Genomic DNA, 9,340 nt, shown 5'->3' with positions numbered 1-9,340 from the left:
AGTTCCAAAGTTTACTGGAACCAATGAACATACATATGCATATGCACATAATACATCATACATGCCTGGCGCAATGCTCCTCTCCTCGTTCGGAGTTCGAACACACGGATGCGACCATTGAAGAAGACAAGCAAAACATCCATTAAATTTCTCTTTTACTTGCCCTATGGCCAAAAGACACACACAGCTGCCCTCAATAGATTGCACTATGGATAGGATATCGATTAGAGTGGGCATGTGCCATGTGTGGATACCACATTAAGTTATAGGCATTACTCCTGGCATAGGTACCCTTATCTTGGGGTGAAATAGATACCCTATTGGAATCCATGAAAAATCATAGTTCTTACATTTGAAGCTTAGACATGCATAAGATCATTGTTGCACATTCTTGTTATATTTAAGAATTGTTGCTTTGATCCTCCTCTCCATCGTTGATCGTTGCATTGTCCTTATTCAAGTAAAGTTATTTTGTTTTACTTATGGTCACTCTTTTACTTGGAGCATGAAATCCATTCTCTATTCCCACCATCTTCTTTAATCAAAAGAGAGTCTGTTTGGTTTTTATAGATGCTTGACCTTTGCTAACACGAAATATAGAGAAGTATATTGTTATCCAATCAAAGTTCACTATTTGACCTTAGGATCTTTTGTCTTCAACACCATATTGCATTCTCCACTACAATTGGGGTTGTATATGGTGTACTCTTGTGAGTACCCTTGAATCTCAAAGCATTGGTAGAACATTGAGGCATTGTTTATCCTATACAATCCAAAATGTAATAGTGGTAAGATTGGAACTCACTAAAACATGAACAATTGTTTTATGAACTCCATGTTTACCTTTCCAAATATGAGCCTTGGTGGAAGAGTTAGAGTTTAAAAGAAGATTTTCAATTTGTGTGCTCCTTCAGACCCGCATGACACTCTAGTTTTGCACAACTCTTGGTTTCGAAAAGAATTTCAGTTGATTTTAGCAACACTTAGAGAACCTATATTGTATTCGTTTACAAAAAATGAAGACCATTAATCCAAAAAGATAGAAAGACACCTATTGTCCCTTGTTCCATTGATAAAAAAATCTAAACAACTTAGACGGATCATGTTACTCATAATGTAAGTACATTTAAATTATCAATCTAACCTTTTGATTTATTAATCAAACTCAAATAAATTGTTTCAATGAATTTAAGAATACACTAATTCTAAGTTTTTGTTTTTCTTAAAAATAAATTAGCAAGGAAAGAGATTAGACAATAGACTATATAGATTCCATAGGAGTAAAAATGACAACGAAAAAAAAACTTACAAATGCAATTGATGCTGGTAGAAACTCTACCAAAGCTTCATGATGCCATCCGATTTGTGTTTTAGATACCCTTGGAATGATATGAAATTGTTGAGGTGAATAATCACCATATTTTTCAAAAACCAAGGGGTAGGAAACAATGATAAAGAGAAAGGTGGAGTCCAAGTTCAATGATAAAGAGATATGAAGATATGGCAAGTGCTATCCAAACTAATGGATGCAACACAAGCTTTCCATCGTATCCCAAAAGTGATAAAGTTTGCAAAAAAAGCTAGTATCTGAAAAATATATCCAAGGGATGGTGAAACGTAAAACCAAAAAGATTGTTAGAACAAGACCTTGTGTCTATGATGTCATATAATCTAGAAATGATCATTTCCATTTCTCAAACTAAATAGCCCAACACAATCAAAAGTTCTAAGGTCAATCATTATATGGATAAGGGCATAGGTTATCATTATGTATATTCCAATGAAGATATAGCCAATTTGACTTATAAAAAATTGCTAGCATATGTTTCAAGATTGTTTGAGTAATGACAACTAGATTTCCTAAAATCATCCAAGACTAGGTAGTAAAATATTCAATTGACCACCAAACCATACAAAGAAACCTACCATGGAGGAAAATGTTTCCTTCTGAGAAGTGGATCATTATGAATCATTTTTAGAAACGATGATGATATTTTATTTTTCAGGATATTCTAGTTTCACCTAAATCTATGAATCTATGCAAAGTTGATGTCTCAAGTTTCAACTACTAACATTCACCAAAGAAAATGTGTATGTCTTTATTCCATTAGCTCGAGTGTTAGTCAAGGAATCATAATGAGATTGTGAAAATTATTATATCTAGAGTAGCTACTAATAGATATGTAGAACCCAATGCCTTCCAAGGATTCAATATACCATAAGCTAGTTTTCTAAAGATACATTTTAGATTAGTGATCTTTTTTTTTTCCCCTCAAAGATTTTCTTCAGTAGTATTAAGAAAAAACATTTGAATGCTTCAAATTGAGTTGGTCTACCCAAAAGCTTACAATTTTTCATGTACAATGATGTACATTAATCCTAAGACCAAAGATAGAACTTTGTAAAAGGTGTTGGCATTTGCTCCTACACTGCCATGATTCATTGGTATTCAAGAAAGGGTTCATGGAAGTTGATAGTTCCATTGAGGCCCTTGAGTTGACTTTGTAAACAGGGGTGACTTTTCCATAAGTGAAGAAGCTTAGTCTTTCTCTTGTTCACAGTCTTTGGTGAACCTTGCATGTTGTCATATTGGTTGCGAACTACTGCCAGCAAGTTCTCCCATATTGCAAGCAGGACATATGAGAGACGTTGATCTGCCACATATAAAGTCGGTTGCATCGACATTTCCATAATGCCCATAGCATTATTTTAGTCACTATTTTCCATACCTAGACAGATTGCACCTACTTTCGAGGTTGTTGAAAGGGGCTGACTAATATCAATCTTCTATTATGTACCATCATTGCCTCCTGAACATCGTTTGCCTCATACAACATCAAACTGGAATGTAACACTCCCCACATCGCTGATCCCCATGAAAATAGGCAGCCGACATTGATTGTTAAAAATAACAAAAGAACTTTATTCCATACTTGTTGAGCCAAGGGGCATCATGACCAGGGGGCATACTTGGTAGTCTCTTGAGCTTCATGGCAAAAGCCACATTGTCGAAGATTGGGTGTTACATTCCCTTTCAATGAGTGACCAATTGGTAATTCTGTATGCACTAATAGCCATATGAAGAGAATAAATTTAGTTGGCCTCTTCAATGACCAAATCCATCTCCAATAGGTTTTTATATGCAAAGTTGAGACCCCCCCAGGTGGGCCAATGTTTATGAGCTACTGGTATCCTTGCATTCCGAGAGAGCAGTAATGATCTTCCAAGTTTTACTAAGTACTGAAAGAAGGGAACCATTATGATCGGATCTCCCAAGGAATGTGATCAAAACCAACCCCTCGAATCCCATGTTAATCTTGCAACCGGGTCTTTTGCATATAACCACAACATATCACACATATGAGCAATTGAAGGATAAGGATCAAGCATCCATTTCTTTCCAATTTTAGTAACCACTCTGACTGGTGCACTTCCCAAGTGTTGTAGGTAACTTTTACCTACAATCAAAGGTGTAAGGTTGTAATGTATGATTAATGATCTCTCTTCTTCTTATAAATCTATGTTTGTTATAAACCAAGTGATAATACAACCCTTGCTACCCCCACTACTTCATTAGTAGCGATATGGCAAGGTAAACCCTCTCAAGTGTTGTATTACTAGATGACATAAATCTACCTCATCTCGAGACAATGTCCCCATACAACTTAGCTACGAAAATTGCCAAATCATCATTCCTTTTAGTTTAAGGAGTTGTTATGGAACCCCACAAAGTCCATCAAACAAGAACCCATTCTCATGGTCTCGTTAAAGCATGCCCCACAATACCTAAGGTGGTCAAACACCACATTATACGATGGGGTTGGTAAAGCTCTAACAACATCAATGAAACCCCACTTCTTGTTACTAATGCCCGAAGTTGTGATATAACCACCCAAATGGCTTTAATAATCAAGCATGTAATGAATCTATGTTTATCATCTTCACCAACCACTTTACAAAAAAACATGTCCCATTCAAAATACGACTTCCTTTTAAAGCCATCGCCAAAGGCAACCCACCGACCATCTCACAACAAAGAAATATCTTTGTACATGAGAATGCCATCTTGCATCTAAAACTCGACACCACTGCTTTACATGTCGAGTAATGTGCCATGTATCCAAAACCACATAATATATGACCGATTACTCACCGATCCCCTCAACAAATCACCTACTGGCAATGCATAATGAATCATCAACCACCGAAAATGCAATATCTTATTCATGCATTTAATTGATCAAAACTGTTTCCAAAACATCACCATATGAGCAGATGAAACATTACCTTCCTCCCAATACTTTTTTCTAGCAGGTATCACCTCGGTCTGCTTCAACATAAAATTCCTGCCAAATGCCACTGAATATGTGAAGAAAGGAAGGACATTAGTCGAAGAGTCAAACATGGACAATTTCCAACCATAATCCATTGGATCCCACTGCAGGTCATCAATTGGTTTAGAGTCTAATACTAAAATATGAGATGAGAAATTAGCAATTAGTGGACTAGGATCAATATATATATATATTTTTATCTAATCTAGCAATTACTCACACTGGCAATTGCTTCGCAACGGACATGATTGGAGACTCCTCATCCACTAGTATCAACCTACCATTGTCCAAAACTTCATAAAAATAGAGGCTGCCATTTTGATGATATAACCGAGCTCCTATGAGTATATTGAGTGTCGAGAACATATCGTACCAACTCTGAAAATGATCGAATTGCAATGTTGGCACTGTGACCTGATACACCGTGGAAAATTGTGATAACATGATCTGAGCCCCTCTTAAGTTAGATAACCTATTCCTTTGATCCTGTGTAGAGGACTGCATAAACTTTATCCAATCCGCAACCGTACGAGCTGGTCCATTGTCCATTGTAGCCCATGATACCTAGGGGGTAAACCCAAAACACACGGAGCTTCATCAATAAATAAAGGATTCCATATCAATGGTTGACGCATAAATTGATGATAGCTTTTCGGTGGCAAGAAAACAAGTGCTTGCCGAAGACTTTCCCATGCCCGAAAAATTCCATTGAAGAAACGCAACGATCCATCATTGGACTTAGGTAGCTGGAAATCTGCATTAAAGAACCATCTAAGACTATCCTTCCATTGACCACCTATTAAAGGCTTGACCTTATGTAAATGCTGAATCCATAGTTGTTTCCATAACTCCTCTCCTAGCAATAAACTCCTAACAACATGTTTAGTAAGTAAAGCTTTGCTTTGCATAAATGGATCAATCAAACCTAAACCTCCTTTTTGTTTAAGTTGTATTAGAACAGACCAAGCTACCTTTGCTACAAAATTGTCTGACCTATTGTTCCCCTAAATAAAATTCCGTACTAAACGTTGAACTTTCAACATTATTGACCTAGAAAACAACCATGTAGCTATATACCAAATCGAGGACAACAACACTGAATTAGCTACAACTACCCGTCCAGCTAAGGATAATTTTTCTTTATTCCAATAACTAATTTATTTCTTAATCTTAACAATAAGGGCACAATCATATATTCTGTCTTTAATCCCACACCCACTCAACAACCTAGATACCTAATAGACTGACCTTGAGGTATCCATGTGAATCCTAAGGAAGGTACATTAACTGGCAAATCTCCCGAAGCAACCCAAAAACCTGATGATTTATCCCAATTTATCAATGCACCTAATGCATCTGAGAAATCATCCACGGCCTTTTGCACCTATAACAAATTACAATGGGAGGCCTGAACATATAAAGTTGTATCATCAACGAATTTGCTATCCACACCAACATTTGCCACTGGTAGTGCTAAACCTTTAATATTTACATATTGAGAATTTAAATGTACAGAAAATGCTTTAGATACTAGCAAAAACAGGAAAGGAGCAAGTGGACATCCCTACCGTACAGATCTTGAAATAGAAAACCGCCTACCAATGTCCCCTGCAAATAAGAGAGAATTATTTGCATTACGATATAATGTTGAAACTCCTCGTATCCACGTGCTTGGGAAACTCATCCTGAAGAGTGTTCCCTCCATAAAATCCCAGTCCACTCTGTCGTAAGCTTTTTCAAAATCAAGAAATAACACCGCCAGATCTTGCTTTTGCAGTTCAGCGAAGGTCACCATTTCCCAAAAGAGAATAATATTATCAAAGATACTTTGCTCTTGTAAAAAACCAGTCTGGTTGTAACCGTCTAGTTATCATTTTTACTAATATCTTATAAATAACATTCAACAAGGTGATTGGTCTCCAATGGCTAAGCTCTTCTAACTGTCCACTTGTTTTAGGAATCATATAGATTAAACCCTCCTTCCATTCTTGTGGCATATTTCCAGAATCTAAAATATGTTGATAGGCTTTGGTCAACCCATCACCTATCAAATCCCAATACTGGATATACCATTGAACTCACAGCCCATCCAAACTAGAACAAACATCCTTTGCAAGGGCTTTTACTGTTTTAAAAACCTCTTGAGGACTTAATGGTTGTAAAAGACAACCTAAAAGATTTCCACAAACCCTATTATGAATCCTAGACGATATGATGTCCCCCTTAACCAAATCAGGCTTAGAAAAGGGTCTAGCTTTTAACAAAGCCTCATAATAATTAGAGGCTATTAGTCGCATCTGACTAGGATCAGTGGTATAGGAGCCATCAAGACATTTTAATCTAGAAATCCTAGTTGATGATTGATGATGATTATGCACTGCAAAGAACAACTTATTCACTTTATCTCCCGATTTTGCCCATGTGGATGATATATTGTGATAATTAAAATCAACAGAAATCTTTTCTAAGTCCAATATTTGATTCCCTACTTGTACCACTCGAGAACTTATATAACTCGAATATGATCTTCTCTCTTGCAAATGTTGCAGGAATTTCAATCCCCTACGAAGCCTACCTATTTTAGTTAAAGACGCATAAAATACTTGTTTAGCCTTACTGTTAAAAAATTGTTTTGTTTCACTAATAGCCTTTTGGACACTAGATAATGCATAATCTTAGGAGTAATCATACTTATTCCAAATATTATGCACAATAGGAGAACAATCTTGGCTAAGAAACACATGATTCAGAATTCTAAACCTTGAGTTCTTATAATGCTCCTGTAAGACTATAACTAACCAAAGCGGTGCATGATCAGAAAAGGAAAATGAAGGTATGATTCCAATGGAACCTCCTTTGTCCCATAAAAATTTATTAGCATAGAATCTATCTAACCTAGACAAATTTGCATGTGACTGTCTTCTATCTGATCTTGAATACTCTAAGGAATCTTGTATCCTTGCAAAAGAAGACACATGCCACAAGTCCAATAAACCTAAAGAAAAAATTAAACGTTCCCATTCATATAATTCTAAACCGGATATTGTTTGTGATGTGCCTCCTAACCTATCATACCCATTCTCCGACATATTAAAATCACCTGCAATTGCCTAGTGGTCAACAACCGGTAATTGTGCCATTAGGCTCTTCCAAAATATCGTTCTATCTTTAGTATGATTAGGTGCATATATATTCAACAAACCCCAATTTTTCAAACCAATTTGTAGAATTACATAATGACCTCTACCACAAGTCAAGACTCTGTAATGTAAGAAAGCAGAGCACCAAATGTCATTTATTGCAATGCAAAGTCCTGCCTTCAGATTATTATCCTCAGTTGCAAGCACCCAGAACTGTCTCCACTGGCCTGTCAACAAATTTCCATATCTTTGTATCCTTTGTTCATTTAAATGATGCTCTTGAATAAGAAGAACATCAATTCTACCTATCAAAGACTTCCTTAAGTGACGACGGAAAACACTCCTTACTTTAAGGTAATGTTTGCCTCCCAAGCCCCGTACATTCCATGAAATAATATTTAACCTATCCATCATTCACGTTTTGCACTCCTACTCTCCTTTCGGCAAGTGCAACGTCTCTACCCTTCCTTCCATCCTCTGAGGCCCGTAATTGTCTCTTATTTGACCAAATGTCTTTCCCAGTCTTTTTCTTTTTAAACTCTTCGAAAGCTACGGATCTATCAATTTGTTGTACTTGATCTAAAAATAGTTGTTTATCGTTACTAAATTGATTATTAACCTTAAAAACATATTCTACATCTTGTACCTTCGAAAATGTGTCTTTCGAATTATGTTGCTCTTTTGTGAAAATTGGGAGGGAAAAACTGCCATCCACTTTACTAATCCCCACCTCCTTTTCCGTTTCCTGCAAAGAGTGATAAGGGTTAGCTTCAAGTAATAACACTGGATTAACCAACTTACTAGTCGATTTAAAAACATGTTTAGCAGCAATTGTAGACTAGCCCTCATTATTAACATTCGGTCAAGTAGGTGCATGTGCTTCAACATTCGGCCGATGCTTCTAACAATCTCTACCTAAATGACCAAACCGTCGACACACAAAACATTGATTAGGTAAACCTTGATAATATACCTTTTGCACAACTGGTGATTTATTTATAAGTAAGTTAGGTAAAGCAAAGTTGACGACAACCGAACAGATATTGGTGCGATCAACCGAACAACAGGTACCCCACCCACCTGTCCCTCACACGTAACAATGAGCTTACCTAACAAGGTCCCAATACAAGGAAGAACATTCCTCCATTCCTTCCTTAATCCGGGGAATATCGCCATAAACACCATACTAGATTCCTGATCTTGCAATATGTCATCTACCTTAACATTATGAGACCATTTATGAAAAGATACCCATGCACCTTCCACGCCCGCCTCCTTAATTGCTAGTAGCCTTGTGACGGCCTCGTCACTTGCAAATTCCACATGGTAACATCCCGAGACATGAATTGAATATCGATTATCTTATCCGCTTCCTCCGAGAAAACCGCGTACATAGTATGCCGAAGTTCTGATTTATTTAATCTCAAACCCTGTACCTCGCCCAAAACTACAGCTCGATCCTCCTCCGATAACACTAGGTCGATTGTCTCATCATTGAAATGAGGCGAAAATTGGGGGCGTGCACTAGACTCCCCTGCTCGCGTATGCAATCCAGCTGCAAATGAAGTAAGAGGTTGGTCCACAATCGACCTCCTGCTCGTGTTGGGATCACATGTTTCTGTGGTCGCACTGCTTGCGCCATACACGACCTGTTCTTTTCCTGTTTGCTGCATCGTTTCACTATTCTATTATGTACAAATTGTATATTGCCTTTGGCATTGTTAATTTTAATACCAATGGAGTATAGTTTTTGTGGAAAAAAAAAAAAAAACTCATTTGCTAACCAAACTCTATCTTCATCCAACTTAACGTATACATCATTAGTGAGCACCATAAATATTGATTAATAACAATATTTGTGTGTGT

This window comes from Azolla caroliniana, unplaced genomic scaffold (genome assembly GCF_043228905.1).
Source record: "Azolla caroliniana isolate FFs.n. ecotype wild unplaced genomic scaffold, voAzoCaro1.0.p SCAF_13, whole genome shotgun sequence".
NCBI classification, from domain to species: domain Eukaryota; kingdom Viridiplantae; phylum Streptophyta; class Polypodiopsida; order Salviniales; family Salviniaceae; genus Azolla; species Azolla caroliniana.
Note: the sequence above shows the minus strand (reverse complement) of the source record.